The sequence below is a fragment of the Neovison vison genome, chromosome 8 (assembly GCF_020171115.1).
Source record: "Neovison vison isolate M4711 chromosome 8, ASM_NN_V1, whole genome shotgun sequence".
In the NCBI taxonomy this organism is placed as follows: domain Eukaryota; kingdom Metazoa; phylum Chordata; class Mammalia; order Carnivora; family Mustelidae; genus Neogale; species Neogale vison.
In genome coordinates this window covers 34,735,228-34,756,901 of record NC_058098.1, presented here as the reverse complement: position 1 = coordinate 34,756,901, position 21,674 = coordinate 34,735,228, and the positions used below count along the sequence as shown (strand labels likewise).

Below are 21,674 nucleotides of genomic sequence, written 5' to 3'. Positions count from 1 at the left end.
ATAAATAACACTGCATGCACCCTTTTATGTATCATTTACTTTCACTCAACAGGGTGTTTTTTTTTTTTTTTTTTTTAAAGATTTTATTTATTTATTTGAGAGAGACAGTGAGAGAGAGCATGAGCGAGGAGAAGGTCAGAGAGCGAAGCAGACCCCCCATGGAGCTGGGAGCCTGATGTGGGACTCGATCCCGGGACTCCAGGATCACGCCCTGAGCCGAAGGCAGTCGTCCAACCAACTGCGCCACCCAGGCGTCCCTCAACAGGGTGTTTTTGAGGTTCAACCCAGTTGTTATCTTACCAGTAATCTGCTTCTTTTTCATGGCTAACCAGTATTCCACTGCCTGCACACATCATAATCTCTTTATCCATCACTCATCGGTGGATACTTGTTTCCATTTTTTGCTATGAAGACAAAAGCTGCTATGAACATTCATTGACAAGTCTTTGTAAGGAAATAAGTTTTCATTCTCTTAGGGAGAAAACTTAGGAGGGAAGTTGCTGGAGTCATACTGTAAGTGTATGTATAACTTTCTAAGAATCTGCCAAATGAGGGGCACCTGGATGGCTCAGTGGGTTGAAGCCTCTGCCTTTGGCTCAGGTCATGATCCCAGGGTCCTGGGATCGAGCCCCGCATCGGGCTCTCTGTTCAGCAGGGAGCCTGCTTCCCTTCCTCTCTCTCTGATTGCCTCTCTGCCTACTTGTCATCTCTGTCAAACAAATAAATAAAATCTAAAAAAAAAAAAAAAAAAAGAATCTGCCAAATGATTCTTTTATGGAAATGCTCTAAAAATAGTTTATTGTTGCTTTCCAGATATGGAACTTTAATGGAATTTTCAGACCCTACACACCAGTTGCCTTTCTCTGCCCCAAAAGGTGAAGAGGTGCAGAAAAGGTTCTTTTCAATCTCTATGGAAACTCAGTGGACTGGAGTCCTCCAACATGGGGCTAAGAAGCAGCTGGTATACACTGCATTTTGTTTTTGTTTTTTAGTATGAGATACTGAACTAATGAGAGGAAAGAGTCCCTTAAAGGACCCCCATGTAGGTACGACTAGTAAATCTGGTATGGAGGTAACTCTCTTCTAAGAGGGTTATGAAGCATATTTTCCCATATAAGGTGTCAGAATTGAATTTGCTCAATATCCTTCCTAAAGAATACCTTAGAGATCCTGTTTCTCCTGCTTCAGTTTTATGAAGTCTATCGCCATGACATGAGAGCTGAAGGTTTCCACTAGACTCTTATTTCCAGGGTACTTAGTATTCTAAGTAGCATAAGGGAAGAAAACTGAGCTCTCCCTCAGCATTCTCCCAATGAGGATCTGTCCCAGTGATTTGTCTAGACCAAGCCACGCAGGACTGACAGACACCCATTGCTTACATAAATGTTCTAATTAAATTATTCATCCCAATTTGGGAATAAAGAACCATCACTCACTCATAAATTAATGCACTTGCAGTTCCCTTCCAGAATGTTGTTTTCTGATTCATGTGAAGTCTATTTTGAATATAAAATAAAATAGGCAATGGAACTTTGACAGTCAAATAATCTTCATCTCAAAGCCATTTACCTGAGAGGGTCTACACTTCCCCATCTCTTGAATCTGGGCTATCTTATGACTTGCCTTGATGAACAGAATGTAGCAGAAATGATGGGTGTGCTTTTGCACACACTCACTCTCTCCCCCTTGCTCTTGCCTTTCCTGTACTTGGCTCCTGCCCTATGAACACACCCAAGTCAGCCAGCTAGAAGGCAAGAGACAAGAGGAGAAATGAGCCATTCCAGCTGGGGCCAACCTAGACCATCCTCAATATACCCAGCAGCTGACCATAGATACTTCAGTGAGCCCAACAAAGAGTAGGAGAACTTTCCAGCCAAAGCCAAGTCCACATTGCTAACCCACTGACAGACACCCATGGCTTACATAAATGTTCTAATTAAATTATTCATCCCAATTTGGGAATAAAGAACCATCACTCACTCATAAATTGTGGGCTAAATAAATGGTCATTGATTTAAACCACAACATGGGGAGGGGGGTTGTTGGTCTGTTATACAGCAAAAGATAAGTTACATATCTATCACAAGGAAAACACCTTCTTCCCCATTAGTAGTGCACAGAGTCCCCTCCCACAACTTTCCTGGTCCCTCATGGCCCTGAGCTTTTTATCTGCTTCCCTGGTTCTAACGTCCTACTTGATCTATGCCTTCCTCGGCACACCTAACGCTGCCTGTTATGGGCTCAACTGTGTATCCCCAAAAATTCTTACGCTGAAGCTCTAACTCCCAGTTACCTAAGAATGTGATTGTATTTGAGACAGGGCCTTTAAGGAGGTGATTAAATTAGAATGAGGACATGAGGATAAGCAGTAATCCAATCCGCTGGCGCCCTTATAAAGAAGGGGAAATTTAGACACGCAGACACCAGGGCTGTGCATATACAGAGACAAATCTACGTGAAGATACACCAAGAAAGTGGCCATCTGTAAGCCAAGGACAAAAGTTTTGGGAGAAACCACTCCTGATGACATTTTCTCACCATTCTACCTTCTAGAATGGTGAGAAAATAAATTGCTATTCTTAAAGGCACCCCGTTGGTAACATTTTGCAATGGCCACTCTAGATGACAATAGTGTGACTATATATGGCATGCAAGGGGGAAATAACGAAGTTTTCCTGTATTTTCCCCTTACGATCACTCTGATAATTCCTTTCTTAAGCTTCTTCAAAGATCATTCTAAACACAAAGAATCCATATTTGTTGCAAAAAAATGTTTTTACTAAAGCTACCACATAAAGTACACAAAATAAGTTCACTTTTTGGGAAAAGGAAGCTAACTCGGACACGCTCATGGAGAGCCCTGCCACTTTCTCCCAAAATCCATTTCTTGCTACCTTGTTTCATTTGTCTAATACATGTCCCTTCATAGTTACTTGGGTTTTTCACTCAGTGCTCTAAATTAGAGTTCATTAGTACATACACATGTATACACAAAAACACACATGTAACTCTTCTGTTACTCTAATGAGGGTCAAGCAGAAAACACATGCCTGTATTTCTTAACCTTCCCATTGTGGAGTGTCTAGGGGTTAAAGCAGCCTTCTCCTGCCCCACCCCCCCAGGAGCAATCTCTCAGCTTCTATTAGATGAGGACTTTAGGGGCCATCTGGAAATGCTTAAAAAACATTTGCTGAGGATTCACAGATAAGAGTTATTTCCAAAAGGAAAATCCCACATATTCTCAAAGGAATGGACCAGAGGTCAAACAGGCTGGAAACAAATGTGAGTCATCCCAGCAACTGATCCTGGCAAAATCACCCCTTCTCCCCCTGGCTCTGTCTTTCCATTTTCTGATTTTTCCATCTTCTGATTTTCTGATTTTGATGCCTAGGTCAGAGCTTTCTTTTATAGGAGAGGGTTATTAAAAAGTTGTTTATATAATTGAAGATCATGATTAATACAACTGAACATATGCACAAACCAGAAAACAATACCTAGTTATCACAGCAAAGAGGAGACTGTATATTTGTTTTTTGTTTTTTTCCCAAAAAGTTGCCCTGGAATTCTAATGAACAGCTTCAAGCCAACAGCCTGTGCTCTGGGTTTGCTTTTAATACCATCAATGCGGCTCTTGTCAAGGTTCCTAGGGAATGACCTTAAGCAAGAAAAGCCTTTGGGTTCTACCACACCTGCAATAAACCCACATGTAGTTCTAGGACAATTCACTGGGTTGCTGCTTTGTCCGGAGGTGCAGTAACACAATTCAAGAATCACTGCAGGACAGGGCACCTGGGTGGCTCCGTGGGTTAATTCTCTACTTTCGGCACAGGTCATGATCTCGGGGTCCTGGGATAAAGCCCCGCATAAGGCTCTCTGCTGGGCAGTGAGCCTGCTTCCCCTTCTCTCTGCATGCCTCTCTGCCTACTTGTGATCTCTCTCTCTCTCTCCATCAAATGAATGAATAAAATCTTTAAAAAAAAAAAAAAAAAGAATCACTGCAGGACAAAACAATAATAAAAGAGGAGGACAAGGGGCGCCTGGGTGGCTCCGTGGGTTAAAGCCTCTGCCTTCGGCTCAGGTCATGATCTCAGGGTCCTGGGATCGAGTCCTGCATCAGGATCTCTGCTCGGCAGGGAGCCTGTTTCCTTCTCTCTCTCTGCTTACTTGTGATCTCTCTCTGTCAAATAAATAAATACAAATCTGTAAAAAAGTAAAAAAAAATTAAAAAGAGGACGCCAAGCCCTGAATAGGCAAAACAATATTGGGGGAAAAAAAACAAGGCTGAAAGACTCATTCTTCGTGGTTTCAAAACTTACTACAAAGACACAGAAATCCGACCAATGTGGCACGGGCATAAGGATGGGCATATCGAACAACAGGCTAGAATTGAGGCTCAAGAAATAAACTCCTACATCATGGCCAACAGACTGTCAGGAATGGCACATGATTTCACTCACATATGGAATTTAAGAAAAAAACAAATGAAGAAAAAAAAAAAGTGACAAAGCAAAAAACAGACACTTAACTACAGAGAACAAACAGACAGTTACCAGAAGGGAGGTGGGTGGGGGGAGGGGTGACCTAGGTGATGGGGATTAAGAGTTCACTAATCATGGGGCACCTGGGTGGCCCAGTTTGCATGGGCATTGGGCTCTCTGCTCACCTGGGAGTCGGCTTCTTCCTCTTCCTATTCCTAAAGAATTCCTAAAATTCTTTAAAAACAGTACGGTTATGATGAGCACAGAGGATTGTAGAGAATTGATGAATCGCTATATTGAAACCTGAAACTCATAACACTATGTGTTAACTATGCTGGAGTTAAAATTTTAAAAATATACAGAAAATAAAGAATGCCAAGATCTTTCATTGGAGAAAGAACAGTTTCTTCAATAAGCTGTGCTGGGACAACCAGATATCTATATCAAAAGAATGAAATTGAACCCCATCCTAATATATTAAAAAATTTAACTCAAAATGCATCAAAGCTTTAAACCACAAAACTCTTTGAAGAAAACATAAAGGTAAATCTTCATAACCTTGGCTTTGGCAATGGATTCTCATATAAGACAATGAGAGCAAGAACAACAAAGGTTAATTCAACTTCATCAAAATTTTAAAAAATTTTATGCATCAAAAGACATTATCAAGAAGGTAAAAAGACAACCTACAAGGGCACGTGGGTGGCTCAGTTGGTTAAATGATTGCCTTCAGCTCAGGTCATGATCCTGGAACCTGTCCCGCATCGGGCTCCCAGCTCCACAGGAGTCTGCTTCTCCCTCTGACCTTCTCCCCTCTCATTCTCTCTCTCTCTCTTTCAAATAAGTAAATAAAATCTTAAAAAAAAAAAAAAAGACAACCTACAGAATGGGAGAAAGTTTCTGCAAGCCATATATCTAATACAGATCAAGTATTCAGAATAAAAAACTATTATCAAAAGGCAATCGACCTTTTGATTTTTTGCTTAAAAAAACAGGTAAAGGAGTTGAACAGACATATCCCCAAAGAAGGTATACAAATGGCCAACAACCACATGAAAAGATGCACAACACCATTAATTATCAGAGAAGGAAAATCAAAACCACATGTGGTACAAGTTCATACCTGTGAAGACAGCTATGATAAAAAGAAAAGGAAAATAAGTGTTGGTAAGCATGTGGAAAAATTGGAACTCTCATACATTGCTGGTGGGAATGCAAAATGGTGCAACGAGGGTAGAGAAGAGGGTTGCAATTTTTCAAAAAGTTAAACACAGAATTACAAGGGGATCCAGAAATTCCATTCTTAGGTATATACCCAAATCAGTTGAAAAGGACTCAAACACATATATGCACAGTTCAAAGCAGCACTATTCATAATAGCCAGAGGCGGAAGCAGCCCAAATGCCCATTAATGGGTAGTGAACAAATTGTGATATATACATACAACAGACATTAGTTTACTCAGCTATAACAAGGAATCGAGTACAGATACGTGCAATATAACATAGATGAATCTGAAAAACATTGTGCCTAGTGAAAAAAAGCCAGACACAAAAGCCCTGTATTTTATCATTGCATTTATATGAAATATCCAGAGACAGAAAGCAGATTGGGGGTTGGCAGGGGCTGAGGAAGGAGAAAGTGGGGAAGTACCGTATAAAGAAATTTTCTTTGGGGTGATGAAAATATTTTGGAACTAGAGAAAGGTGGTAGTTGTACAAGATTGTGAATGCACTAAATGACACTAGATTGTTCCCTTTAAAATGGTTGTAGGGGGGCACCTGGGTGGCTCAGTGGGTTAAAGCCTCTGTCTTCGGCTCAGGTTATGGTCTCAGGGTCCTGAGATCGAGCCCCGCATCGGGCTCTCTGCTCAGCAGGGAGCCTGCTTCTGCCTACTTGTGATCTCTCTCTGTCAAATAAATAAATAAAATCTTCAAAAAAAAAAAAAAAATAAAACAGTTGTAGGGAACCTGGATAGCCCAGTCAGTTAACCCTCCGACTCTTAATTTCAGCTCAGGTCGTGATCTCAGGATTGTGAGGTCAAGCCCCGCATTTCACTCCGTGCGGAGTGAGGAATCTACTCTAGGATTCTCTCTCTCCCTCTCCCCACTCCAAAAATTAATTAAAACCATAAAAAAAAAAAACCAAAAAAATAAAATGCTTACTTTGGTTTATGAAAATTTCATTTCAGTTAAAGAAAGCAAGCCAAAAGAAGAAGACAAGACGAGGCAGGCGAGGCAGCCCAGGTCGTTAAGACTGAAGCCCCGGAGGACGGCAGAAATGAGCAGCAGCTGAGGCAGTGGTGCTGGGAAACGTGGGTGGAGGGAAGAAGTTCAAATACCATAACATCATGAAAAGAAAACGGTCAATGCACAGAGATGGTCTTCCTAACCGAAGCGCAGCGTATCTGTACACAGTCTGGAATCCACAGAAACGTCACTTTGTAGAGTCCCAGGGGGCAGAGCACCCCTAGGTAGGAGAAGGTCCTTCACGTGGGGACAACATGGTCCCTGGAGTTCTTCCAGGCTGGTGCTTTACAGACCATTTAGGCCTTCACTTTTTTACAGAAGAAAGAGCATCGGGCTGCAGAGGAGCAGAAGGCGGCCAGTCGGTTACGTAGCACTTAGTCTGGAGCCTCAGCAACATCCTCGGGAAAGGAAAACAAGGAACGTAGCGGGTATAGTAAGACCGGTCCCATGTAGGCACCGCCTTGTTCTCAGGAACAGCTTACAGAACCATCTCGTGCATTTTCCAGATGGGGAAACCAAGGCCCCGGGCTCCCGAGCTCCCATTCTGACTCCCAAACCCGTAAGGCACCCTAGCCAGGTGAGAAATTAGGGAAGTCCCCAGGAGCACCATCCAGTTTTAAAGGAAACCTCTAATTGCTAGGGGACTCGGGGTTGACTTCTATTTCCCTATCAGATCCGCTGAGACCCTCTGACAGATCTCTGATGAGAGGATATACTGCACCTCCCCAAATTCAAGACTGCTGTATTATTACTTAAGAAGTATAAAAAACATGATCATCACATGAGCTTCTTGTTGCTTATTTTCTTTTTCTTTGGAGAACTGCCTTCTCCCAGCAACCAGAAGGCTCCCGGTGAGACTGTCCGTCCTCTGGCTACACAGACGGGCCAGGAGACCCCCAGAGCACTCTCACCAACAAAGCCTCCCAGTCCTCCTCAAACTGCCCTCCCTCCTGCCTTCGTGACACGGATTCCCCCCAGGGGCCACAAAATATGGCAAGAAAGGAGGCAGCTGATCAGGGAGGTGGCTACAGCCCAAGGTCACAGACTGGTTCCTCTCCCGGGAGGGTTTATTTTAGTCCTCAGGCCTCCGTCGGTTGCCCTTTCCCACCTGAGGACAGCTGCCAGGCTGCCTGCTCCTCTTTTCACTTCGGAAAAGTAGGTAAGGACTTTTCAAATGCGACCATTTCCACTGGGCTTTCGCCATTTTGTTTTTATAGCACACAAAATGTACAAAGAGCAGAGCTAGGGTTTATTTTTTTTTCTCCTCTCTTTATAGAAACAGACCCAACAAAGCGAATAATCCCATTTGGCAGTGGGGAGTCTGTATTTTAGGCCTGGAAAAGACTATGACACTCCACTCCAAATGGGGAGTCTGGAACAGTGAGGGGAGAAGTCCTTGGTGTGGCACCCACACAGGGGCCCCTGGGAAATGACACACAGAAGCAACTGTATTAGCATAATGACTTCAAGGGTAGCATCTCACAAGCTACGTGTGAAAAGCCCAAAGAGACCAAAAAATAGGCAAAAAGGTAAAATTTTCTATCCAGGACTGTGAGGCATTTTCTAGTTTCTTCCAGTCTTTTGGAAAAATGACCTGGAACAAACAACTTGGCTAATACCACAAACTTTTAGACTCCTGCAACTAACTTTTTTGGAGGGCTTGAAGAACAGGACAAACCTTAAGTACTTACTAGAGTAGAAAACTGACATTTTTTGTCAAATGTACCCCACTATAATTTTATGGTTAATACTTTTCTTCTCTACCATATTTCTACTGAAGTATAGTTGACTCTAAGATTTTAAAAATAAAGAACAAATGTGGGCTGTTTGTTTTTTTACAGTGAACAAATGTATTCCCACCACCTAGCTTTTCCGAATAGCTGGCTTTTTATCCATCCATCCATCAGCTTTTTAAAAGATGTATTTCACAGTAGTTGCAGAATTCAATACACTTCACCTCTAAACTCTTGCTGCTGGCATTTTAATCTTTTTTAGTTGAAGGCTGTGACTTCACAAGAGGAAGGAGGGAAAGGAAGTCAAATTTCATTGTACCTAGTTTCAGGGTCCAAGCTGAGATAAATTTGAGATTGTAACAAGGGATAGAGATCTTCCTCCGAAACCCAGGAAGCACCAGGAAGTACAGAATGCTAACCTCCACAACTGTTGGGTAAGTTATCTTCCCAAAGTCATGGTGCTGGCCCCACACCCATCTTCCCTCCTTCCAATCACCTTGTAAAAAGAAGCCCAGGGGCACCTGGGTGGCTCAGTGGGTTAAAGCTTCTGCCTTCGGTTCAGGTCATGATCTCAGGGTCCTGGGATCGAGCCCCGCATCGGGCTCTCTGCTCAGTGGGGGGCTTGCTTCCTCTTCTCTCTCTGCCTGCCTCTCTGCCTACTTATGATCTGTCTGTCAAATAAACAAATAAAATCTTAAAAAAAAAAAAAAAGAAAAGAAAAAAAGCCCAGTTGGCCATGAAGACCCAAGAAACAGGCAACAGACAGCCATCCCAGAAATAGAAAGATGGTGAGAAAAACCCTGTTATTGGCCAGGGTGGAGAATTCTCTCTCCTGAGGAGGACACCCATGGGTAGAAAAGGTGTGCTTTTTTGGTAAGAGAAATAAAGGGTTAGAAAATTCTTCCTTTCCTTTGTTTTTGCTCTTTTCTCTCTTTTTTCAATTCCCCCACAAATCAGAAAAGGGCAGAAAACATTTGAGGCTGGGGTATGCCCACCGCTTGGAATGCCTCTGTCAGTAAAGACTAAGTGAAGGTAATGAAAAATGAATGGAAGGCCAGGGCTGGCCACTCATTGACCAAGCAGAAGACTTTAGAATTTTCCTAACTCTGGCCCAGTCCAGCTGACCAGGAAAGGGAAGGAGAGGGAGCCGCTGGGCAGCAGCATGCCCGGGAAGGAATGGCCTCGTCAGTTTACACAAAAGCACCCAAACTTTTTTTTTTTAGAACTTTCCAACACACATTATATTCATAAACACACCCACTTTTCCATTACCCAAGATGCTCTCCTTTTCCTCTTGGAAATCTTTCTATACACTAACCTTCATTCAGGATCCATTTTCCCCCAAAAAGTGACCCTAGGAGTCTGCACTCTTGAAGGTTAGCATTGACATCTCAGCAGCCAAACCCAATCATTTTACTTATTTTAGAGATAGAAAGAGATTGAGGAGAGAGATCTCACCATCCTGAGATCATGACCCGAGCCGAAATCAAAAGTCTGATGCTTAACCCACTGAGCCACACGGGCACCCCCAAACCTAATCAGTGTAGTCATAATCTGTGACTATAGTGCATTAAGTTAACAAACGCAAATAGCACAGGTTCCTCCAAGACACATCAGCTCACTTTCTTTGGAAAACAGTGCTGCCTCCTGTTTTTAATGAACAGTTACCAAGCTGAGAGATTCAGGCGTGCTAACAAAGTCTTACCTCAGGAAGGAAGCCTCTTACCCAGGTTTTTCTCTCACATTCTGAAGTTGCACAGTGCCATTAGCCAAATGTGGCTTCTGAGGACATGAAATATAGCGAGTCTGAACGGAGATTTAAGTATAAGATATACACCAGATGAAAGATATGTAAAAATCTCATTAATAATGTTTTTATTAATTAAATGTTCAAATAATAATTAGGATGTGCTAGGCTAAAGAGATTATTAAAATTAGTTTCAGCTGTGATCTTGGACTTCCCAGCCTCCAGCTCAGGCTGCTATAACAACCAATTCTTTTTTTACTTTTTTAATGAGGCTATAGGAAAAACTGGAATTTCATATGGGGCTCACATGAAATTTCCACTGGATTGTACTTTTGTGCTCTACTGAATTGAAGGTGCCCAAGGAAACACCATCTATATCTCCCTAAAAAGTTTGTGGGAGAAAATATTCTTAAAGGCAAAGGTCAAATATTAGGGCATGAAAAGGAAGGTTAAAAGAGAAAGAAAAATAACATTTAGTATGTATGCTCAAAAATGCCACTAGCGGAGTAACTGCCAATCATACAATCACACAATATCCTTGCCTCCTAATTTTTTAGGGCCCTAAAATCATTATTCAAGATGATGTTCATCTCAGGAAAGCCTCTGAAGTCTCAGATTTTATTTTTTTTTTAACTCTAATATATGTAGAAATTTTATTCACTGACAATGACTGATTCACTGATATCTCCACACTGCGATCTCTTTAGGACTTGGATATTTGAAGCAGTAGATTAGTACCTTCTCTAGGGAAGAAAGTGCATTTAAAGTGCTCCTGAGAGTGCAGGAGACTTGTCCCAGGAAATGGCTAAAAGCCTCAGGGATGAAAAAATGGGTGTGCAGGGGTGAGGGAATGACCTGGCATGCTGCTAGGGAAAGCAGACAATCCAGGGTCCCGGCCAGATACCACTGGGTCCCATTCCACTGTCCTGTGTGCCCATCTCACAGCTTATATGTGTTTTGCTTCTAAGGGATGGCACTTGCCTATTTCTTCAGAGGAACGTCCCTTAACTATTGGAGCTGCTTCGCCCGCAAGTGCAAAGAACCAAAATGCTCCCAAGTTCACAACCCCTCTCCCACTAGTCCACTGCTGAAGGCTGAGGCAGGGATAGAAAACACCAGCCCCCCACCCTGAGGCAAAAGGAAGAGGTTTTCAGGAGCCATCATGTTCCAGAGCTTTCCTCCAGGATCAAGGCTGAGGCAGGGACTCTGCTTGAAGTATTTCCCTGCTTGCTTCTTCCCTCTCTCTCCAACTCATTTGTTTATCCTGGGACCACTGCCTTAATAAGACACTTGCACAAAAATCCCTCATCTCGAGTCTGGTTTCTGGAGAGCTCAGCCCAAGACTCTTGTCATGCATGAATGTGCTGTAAGAAAACATGAAACTAGATTCCTATTGTACCAGGAATAAGGGCTTCTATATATAATGCTTAGGAGTTTAAAATAACTGCACTATCCACATCTTAATAAGAATCATCTTTTTTACTAAAGAGCATTGCAGCAATGCTAGAACACAGGTCTTAGGTCTAAAAAAAGATGCTAATAGCTGGCTTCACACACACACACACACACACACACGTCACTATATATCTATGTCTATATCTCCAGGTGTGAGAGAAATTAGAACAGCATGTAAGGCTCCAGAGTAGAGGTAAAAAGAAAAGAGAATTCAACATTAAAGTTTAGTGAGCTCCCTACCTGATGTTATAAATTCTGCACATAATCAATATTTAATACAAACAATTTAAAATCATTCAGAAAGCAAGCATCCCTAAATTTAGGTAAATCTTCCAAACTGCAATATCGCAGGAAAGAAGGAATCACAGGTTGTTCTATTTCTTTCCATGAAATCTGAAGACCACCTTTGGTCTGACTACACTTACAGATTCCTCTTCACCAAAAGTCACCCTGAAGCTAGAATTATAATGGTGAGGGTAATTAATCCAAGAGTAGTCCTTTTGGTCTATATATACATATTTTCTATTTTAGGAGCAGATGCCTAATACTGTTAAAAAGCCAAGTTGAATAAGACATGAATAAGAATATATTCACCTTGTGCCATTACAGGAATTAAAACACATTCTGAATGCCTACTGTGCACACAGCAGGCCTAAAACTAATGTTTTGAAGTAATGCACAGAGGTGCTCATGATGGGAATCAGGGAGAAATAAAGAAGATGTTCAAGATAAAACCAGAAGAGTTCTAGCTCCCAGGTCTAGAAGTTCCCAATTCTGAACATGGGAAGAGATTATAAAAGAATACGATTTCAATTCAATGCCAAGAAAAACCTGTCTCTTCATACAAGATGCCCAACAATCAAATGTTCCTAGAGTTGAACTTGCAGAATTTTTAAATAAAGGACAGAGGGAAGTAAGAGAAGAAATTCTTTCTTTGGGAGGAGGGCAAGACTAAGGTAAGGACGACCACCTCCTGGTGACATGTGGGGCCCTGATTCCAATCCGATCCTATTTTAAGGTGGGAAAAGAAAAGGAGCCCACATAGTAGATTAGCTGTCTTAGGCCCCAAAACCATTCAGAGCCTTTGTAAAATAAAGCACATGGCATTTACATCACTTCATATAGAGAAACTTCTTCTTGGAACTTAGAATATTTAACAAAAAACTTCTGTCTTTTTAAAACTTTTGCATCAAGTGTTTATTTTTGCTAAGCACATAATTCTTCATGTATAATCAGCTGATGAAAATGATCTATTTCTTAAGGATAACAACTATTATGCAGGGACAGTGAGCAGTCCAGAAAAATGTAATAAAGGCTAAAAAGCAGATGTCATGTCTATACTGATTTAAAGTCCCTGGAGAATTATGTAGCAACCCCCTACCCCAGCACTGGTTTGCCTGCTAGGATATGGTTTATGAGTCATCGTGAAGCAGTAAATAACAGTGCCTTGACTAAAAATAGGTAGGGACATTCAATAATAAATCTACTTTCCTGATATCCTCATGTCAGCATTAAATAGCCGATCTCTTAGAGAAGTGTGATTCTTCTCTCCCCTCCCAGAAAGGCTGGAAGAAAATCAGCTACAGACCCCGCTGGAAGGAGTGTGCGACAGGACTTGCAGTGTGGAGGGGAAAAAATAGCACTAACTTCAAATGCCTGGAACCTGAAGTTCATGTACCAAGATAAAGAGTAAAGTTGGTTTTCTTTTTCAGGTGTTCACTATAAAATGACTTCTTGTCTGTTGAAGTAAGAAACAATATAGAGTCCAAGTGTTGCCGTTGGACAGCAATTAGGAAACAGGAATCTGATTAAGGGGTCAGGAAAGAACAATCTCTCATATTCAGGATCCCAGCTCTAGAATGAAGCATGGGCAAGTTATAGTTTGTAAATAAAAAGAATTGGCCATATAAAGATATTTCTGGTTCCCATTTCAGAATTTCTTTAAAGATTTGTAAAATGGAACTCTAGAGGGGCACTGGGAGAGAATTTATTTATATCATTTCCACAGACAGTTTCCCACAAAACGGACAGTGTCTGACCGTAAGCGCAATTGTGATTTTTTTTGCACATCTGTGGGAATCTTCTGAAACAACACCTACATAGGACTGAGTGCAAGTCATGCATTTCTCCTCAGAAAGAACTGCTAAGATAGTTACTTAAATAATACCAGACTGCTCACTAAATGCAGGCCATATTACCACAGACAGCAAGTAGAAAATCTAGTAAAGAATGAAGTGGAATGAATGAGCTAGAATCTGGAAAGTGCTGGGGCATTAATGCTCCACTGCATGAAGGAAAGTGTCTGTGAATCAGTTTTGAGAGGCATTTCAGTACTTCAGTATAAATCAAGGGGGATTCACTGTGTAGAAAGTTCTAGAATGCCACAACTAGAAACTCTACCGCGGTGGGCAGAATACTCACCAGGCAGGTCTGGATGGGCTGCGAGTGACGTCCACTTAGTTAAACCCACAGTGTTGTCCTCTGTGAAGCAAGGAGACACAGACCAGAGAAAAATCAATGTGAAGGCCCTTCAGGATTTTCGTGTAAAGAAACAGCTTTTTGCACTTCAAAATCATTACCTATGATATTTTTTAAAAACGCATTAGAAAGTCACATTAATTTAATAGTGACATTAATTTCCAAATGAACAACAAAGATACACAGTCATCAAATCAGAAATATGACTGCTGGGCCAGCCTACAGGGTTTATACATGCTTTTTACCAAGCTGCTCCTCTACGTAACCTCTTACTAAGATAATTAAGGAGCAATTGAACAAGGCCATCTAAAATCTTTTAGAATATAATGATCTTCTCCTGATTAACAGTAAAATGTCCTTAGATGAACCATAATTTTAAGAAAAAAGTTTGCCCTTTCAGCAAAGAGCAGGGCTGAACACGGAAGATTTGCAGCTATTCTACAGAGATAGTATTTCTACAGAGAAAGTATTTTTGCTGTGTGTTTTTTGTTGTCTTTATTAACACGTTGCTTATGTAGATTCTAGATTTGACACTCAACTTTTGGTTTGCTGAAAATTCAGATTTTGAGATCCTTCCAAGACGGGGTTGGCATTCAGTGTGTGTATGTGTGTGGGGGGGTCCCAGGTGGTATCAGCAGTACACAAAAGTTAAGAGGAAGACTATCTGCACTTGGGAAGAAGGGCAGCGGCAGAAAATTTGGCAACTGAGACATGGGAAAATGATGTCTGTACAAGTTAAATTGGGTTATCATGAACATCATCACCGATGTATATAGATTTCTACAGTAGGGTCCTAGGAAGGATGGTACACCCACAATGAAAGACTAGGCCAATAAAAAGAAAGAAGCAGGGGTGCCTGGGTGGCTCAGTGGGTTAAAGCCTCTGCCTTTGGCTCAGGTCATGATCCCAGGGTCCTGGGATGGAGCCCCGCATCAGATTCTCTGCTCGGCAGGGAGCCTGCTTCCTCCTCTTTCTCTGCCTAGTTGTGATCTCTGTCAAATAAATAAATAAAATCTTAAAAAAAAAAAAACAGAAAAGAAAGAAGCAAACATGTATTTAGGTAGACAGAAATAGAAAAAAAATTCAGGTTGTGATATTAATTTTTTTAAAAAACTCTAGAAGAGTAATATATGTACCATAACCCCACCATGTTAAAACAAACCTCACAGTCTATGTATAAACATTGTTAGATGCACAGACTATATCTGGAGGGATAACAAACTTGAGTTTGGCTGCCTCTAGAGAATTGGTACTGAAGGGAGTAAAAAAGAAAAAAAAGAGGGCACCTGGGTGGCTCAGACAGTTACGCCTCAGACTCTTGGTTTAGGCTCAGGTCATGATCTCAAGGTCCTCGGAGTCCCACATCAGGCTAGGCTCAGTACAGAGTCTACTGTCCCTCTCTCTTCCCTTCTGCTCGTCCCCTTCTCTGCCCCCCTTGCACACTTGTGCACTGTCTCTCAAATAAAATCTTAAAAATAAATAAATAAAAGGACCTTTGCTTTGTAATCTAACATTTCACCATTATGTAATCTTTTACCATGAAACCTATTGCTTTTATAATTGAAACTGAAAGAGAAAGAATCCAATTCATCCTTCTCTAGAAAAAAAAAATTCATTTTAAATATACAGAATTACAGAATATCCAGTATCATGTAAGCTTACTTACTGATTGAATGAATATTGACTATGACCCAGGTTCTAAGCATGGATTATATTATCATATTAAATCCACATAAGAACTCTAAAACATATATATTGTGATTATTCCCATCTTTATATAGAAAACTGAGACATGACCCTTCAGGAACCACACAAAACTGGCATTCAAACCCAGGAATCTTGACCCACGTTTAGTGTCCATGATATTGCCTCCTGTACAGCACTTATCCTATTTTTGTATTACATTTATATTTGTAATGAAGTCTCATAAGAAAGTACTGAAAACCATCATGGATACCCCCAGTGCCTAGCACAGTGCCTAGCATATACTATGCTCAGTATGTCTTCATTGAACAGGTGAGTAATTAGGTGGCCTGCCTACAACTGGGAAATTAAACTATGTAACTACTTTATGCCTCCTGGGCCTAGGAAACAAGCTGACTTCTAAAGACACTCCTTGATTAATGATCCTACCATTCCATGCTCCTCATTTTGAGAAACAATTTGCCACCCAATCCTCCTTGTAATAAAATATTTAAAGACTGGACGTGGTTTCCTTTTCCTTCTCTAATCCCCTGGTAACTACTCCGCATAAAACTGATGCATCATTCCATAAACCTTCCTAATTCTGTGCACAGCTCGGATACTGCAACATTTCAGGAAGCCAAGGATGACATACTTATCTACCAAAAAGTGAAATGGTATAAACAGTTTGTCGTAAACTATTTAGCTATTGGCATATGGCAGAGGAGCTGCTATAACTTAATGCTGCAGTCATAGATGAATCAAGGCATCAACCTACTGTCTTCTTCTAATATTATTACTCTATGTGTTAAAGGGTACAAATGGGTCCTTGGTAAAGCAGAGACTGTGCGTGCAAGTGAGTGTGGGTAAGTCTCTGAATGTCTGTGTTTATGTGTATCTTTGTGTGTGCTTTTGGTCTTTCAAAAGTGGAATATTTCTCTATAACACAGAAAGCTAATAAATAGAGAAAAACTCAAATTCTAAAATCCGACTGGTGCTGATAAACAAAAGGCTGCTTTAATTCAGCAGGGTGTCAAGATTAATCAATGTGGAGAGACTCTACTCAGGAAATGTGTTGGGACAACGGGATAGCCACATGCAAAGGAAAGAAGGTGGACTCCTACCTCACACCAGACAGAAAAATTAGCTCAAAATGGATCACACATGTAAATATAAGAGCTAATACTATAAAACTCATAGGAGTAAAATAACATAAGTAAATCTTTGTGACCTTGGGTTAGGCAATGGTTTCATAGATGTGGCACCAAAAGCACAAACAATGAAAGAAATTATTTGACTTCATCAAATTAAAAACTTTTGTGTTTCAAAGGTCACTATGAAAAAAGGAGAAAAATAACCCACACAATGGGAAAAATTTTTTGCCAATCATTTCTCTAATAAGGGACTTGTATCCTGAGTATGTTAAGAACTATTGCAGCTCAACAACAAAAAGATAACCCAATTTAAAAATGGATAAATTATCGAAATAGGTATTTCTCAAAAAAAAAAAAGATACACAAATACACGGAGAGATGCTCAATCATCAGAGAAATGCAAGTTAAAATCATAATAAGCTGTTACTTCACACCCACTAGGATAATTATAATCAGAAAACCGATTATAACAAGCATTAGTGAGAATTCAGAGACATCAGAACGCTCATACATTGCTTGTGGAAATAAAATGGTGCAGCCACTTTTGAAGCAGTCTAGCAGTTCCTCAAATGGTTAAACAAAATTACCATACGGCTAACTAACTCCACTCCTCGGCATGCACCCAAGAGTAAGAAAAGCATATGTCCATATAAAATAAACTACGTGCTTTTTCATAGCAGCATTATTCATAATAGCCAAAAAGTAGGAACAATTCCAGTTTCCAACAAATGATGAATGGATACACAAAATGCAGACAGAAGATGGCCCTTAACTCAGCAGTAAAAGAACGCAATGCGGAGATGTGGGACATCATGGATAAACCTTAGGAAGCATTATACTAAATGAAAGCAGTCACAAAAGACCACACATGCTAGGATTCTGAGTACATGAAATGTCCTCTTCTAGGCAAATCCACAGAGATACAGAGCAGGTTAGCAGGTATGTAGGAATGGATGGGCAGGGAAGCCAGGGAAGGACAGCTCGTGGGTGGGAGGGATGGAAGTGTTCGAAGATTAAACCGTGGTAACGGTTGCACCAAAACTCACTGACAACGTGCATTTTAAATGTGTGATCTTTATGGTAGGTAAACTATATTTCATTAAAGCTTTTTTTTTTTTTTTTAAAGGCTGCATTTCGGGGAGTCTGCCCGTGGATGTTAGTTGGCTTTTTAAAAAAATGACAAAGCACTTATTCGCACTCTTCAAGGCAACCCAGTAAGTGGTGAATATTTACACTTCTAAAAGACTTGCTGTCATAATTCTCCATGGGATTCCTTGTGATGGGAAACACGTATTATCGTATCTCACCCTCACTAAAGAGGAGCACACGCACGGCACTGCTTCCAAGCCATAACCAAGGACCAACATCTCACTGCAAACCACCAGTAATGACAGACATTGTGGTGTTTGCGGTACGGTCTTATTTCAAAGCAACAGGGGAGCTGTAGCCCAGGGTGAAGATTTCCCAGTAGAGGGAGAAGAAATCTAAAAATCGTTGAGGGGGACACTGTCAGGTCGGTTTTGGTACCTCTCCCTCCTGAACACAAAAGGACTGGCATTTAACACCCTCCCCCAGATACTCAGTATTGAGGTTTCGGTTTTCAAAGGAAGAATGACTGGGCAAGACTGAATCAAAACAGCGTCTGTTCACCCTGATCTGCTTCTGAACGTGGAAATGATTGTTTTGTAAACCATGTTTGAGAAGAGTCACGTTGGTGAGTTCAAGCAGCCTGACAAACCATCTGAAACCTTTGTTGCTTAAATCAGTAACTCTTTTGGTTCCACTTGTGGTCTCAAGTTTGCAAGAAGGACAAGAGGTCAGGACCCCACATACAGGCCCTTTCCAAGTCTCTGCAGGGTCCATTGGGTTAGCACAGCTTTGGGCAAAGCTAGTCAAATGGTCAAGCCCACCCTTAAAGGATGTAGAAACAGGCCCACCCCTTGCTGGGCCAGCGCACCCTTCTAGGGCGTGGGTGCAGGGACGGGAAGGCGTCATGGCCATTTTTGCAAACTGCCACAGCATCGTGACCCAACTTGGAACACTGCCTTAACAATCCATGGAGAAATGTCTTACAATCTCATTACAGTTTATTATTAATGGTGCAGCAGCTTACATGGAAGGTACGGGTAACTTACATGCACAGATGTTTACTAATGCTGTCTTCTCTTCACGGAAAACAGTCTCATTCTTCTATTGAAGTATAGCACTATGAATAGAGTTTCATAGCTATTTACCAGAGTCATGTTACCATACGGCCACACAGTTGCTGTCTGTGTGTTTTTGCTTGTTTTCTGTTTGTCTGTCTTTACCCGGTGCATTTTCTTTTTAAGCAAATATATGGAAATGGAAAAGATGAGTAATACGTTCAGCTGTCCGATTTGGCCAAATCCATACAAGTGGCTCATGAATAACCCAAAGTTTAGAACCCAGCCGGGTAGGACAATGCTTCTCAAACTTTGAAACGTGTACAAATCACCAAGATTACGTGTCTGAAACACAGATTCTGTTTGGGATAGGTCTGAGGTGGGACCAGAGATTCTGTAACTTTAGCAAGGTGAGGTTGGCAGTGTGCAAACACGCTCAGAGGAGCAGGCAGGTAGAAGGGCAGAGGCCTGACCATCAAATCAAGCAGAGGGCAGCCTTTACTAGCTGTGTGGTCTCCAGCAGCTGACCTCAGCTCTCTGAGACCATCTCCTCCTCTTCAAGACGCAGGTCATATGAGGACCCATTTAGAAATCTGGGTCAGGGTAAAAGGAGTTGAGATGCACACCAGGTACTAGGAGGGCACGAGCCAGGCAGAAGGGCCCAATACTGGCTTGTCTTCTTTCATAGTTAATGACTTCCCACACGGTCCTTGAGCAGAACTCTAGGTTAAGAAAGTAAGTGGGCAGGCCAGAAGGACCCGGCGTTAGTCCAGAGTGGCACCCTGTCACGACAGTAAGAGTAAATGGATTTTAGAATCATCTATTGCCAAAGCAATCACATTTGATATTTTTTGCAAATCGGCATTTATTAAGCACCCACTGGGTGTCAGACCCTGCTCCTGGCTCTGAGGATAGGACAGTGAGCAAAAACCAAACTCCAGGGGACACCTGGGTGGCTCAGTGGGTTAAAGCCTCTGCCTTTAGCCTGGGTCACGATCCCAGGGTCCTGGGATCGAGCTCCACATCGGGTGCTCTGCTCAGCAGGGAGCCTGCTTCCTCCTCTCTCGCTCTCTGCCTGCGTCTTTGTCTACTTGTGATCTCTATCTGTCACATAAATAAATAAGAAATCTTAAAAAAAAAAAAAAAAGAAAAGAAAAGAAACTCCAGGTCCTCACTAAGCTCACACCCTCCCATTCTCTGTCTCCCCAACACATCCTCTCTCCTCCGGGCTGTACTGGGGAGGCTGCTAACCAGCATGGTCTGACTATATACATGTTTCAACAATCACCTTGGGAACCTGTGAAGTTTGAGCTGGTTGCCAACATTAAAAATGGGTGATTCCATATACATCTCTGGAGCGCCAGCTTCTCTTGGAAATCTGGAAGATTTGGCATCACAGACCCAGAGTGCTGTGGGTAAGGCAGCTGCTGCTGAGGGCATCTGTCCCTTCTAAGAAGGCCTGGGTTCTCGTTCCCCACAGCTTCTCTCCCTACCCCAGCCCCATCTCTTCCACCCAGACAACTCCCTCACCTATGTTCCCCTGCTCCCCCTTCTCCCCTGAGTTCGTGAACCCTAAATTAAAAGCACTGTCAGGGGTGCCTGGGTGCCTCAGTGGGTTGGGCCTCTGCCTTCAGCTTGGGTCATGATCTCGGGGTCCTGGGATCAAGCCCCGAGTCGGGCTTTCTGCTCAGCAGGGCCCCTGCTTCCCCCCACCCTCTGCCTGCCTCTCTGCCTACGTGTGTCTGTCAAATAAATAAATAAAATCTGTCTTTCAAATAAATAAATAAATAAAATCTAAAAAAAAAAAAAAAAGGCACTGTCAGAACATTTATAAGCATGAAGGAAGGGGCTTCCTCCTCCCTGTTCTGCATATTCTCCTTTACCATCATACAATCAATGTCCTGCAAGAGAGCAATTTAGCACCTCGCTGAGTCTCCAACCCCCGGTTTGAGAAACCACTCTAAACTCTGCCCAGAAAAGTGAACAGCTCCCGTAGCTGTCATTTACTGTGGCTAATCAGCTTTACAAGCTGTAACGGGGGGCTCTTTACAGGAGCTTATTCTGAGTTATTTTGGGACTCTTTTTCCCTAAATAATAACAATTTGCAATTACCCACCTACATTTTTTTTTGCCTGATTTCCCGCATGTACCAGTTTTCCAGGGCTGCCACAAACTCTGCACCTTAAAACAACACATATCCATTAGCTCTTAGTCCTGCCAGCCTGACCTTGGTTGGGCACGGTGGCTGGGTTCTCTGTCCAGCATCTCACAAGGCTAAAATCAAGATGCCTTTGAGGCTCCCTTTCCTGATGCGGACAAGTAACTGGCTTCCAAGCTCAGTCGGGCTATTGGCCGATTTTATTTACTTGTAATCACAGCAATGTGGACTCCTTTGCTTGCTGGCTATCAGCTGGGGGCCGCTGCCAGGTCCTAGATGCCACCTCCACTCCTGGCCATCTGGCCCCCACCATCTTCCAAGCCAGAGGTAGACCATTTCCCATGTGTGGAATCCTTCTCTCTCCCTTTGAATCTTTCTTCAGGCCTTTACAGGGG

The 21,674-nt window shown here is 42.0% G+C and overlaps 1 protein-coding gene across 4 annotated transcripts in view; it reads right to left on the bottom strand.

The window, feature by feature from the left end:
• PLCB4 (phospholipase C beta 4) overlaps positions 1-14,155 on the bottom strand; it is a 253,875-nt gene extending 239,720 nt beyond the window's left edge. For all 4 annotated transcript variants that reach the window (XM_044263437.1, XM_044263439.1, XM_044263438.1 and 1 more), the window contains exon 1: positions 14,084-14,155. The gene's annotated coding sequence lies outside the window, so the exon portion shown is untranslated. The remainder of the gene's footprint in view (positions 1-14,083) is intronic.
• Between the last annotated feature and the right edge of the window lie 7,519 nt (positions 14,156-21,674).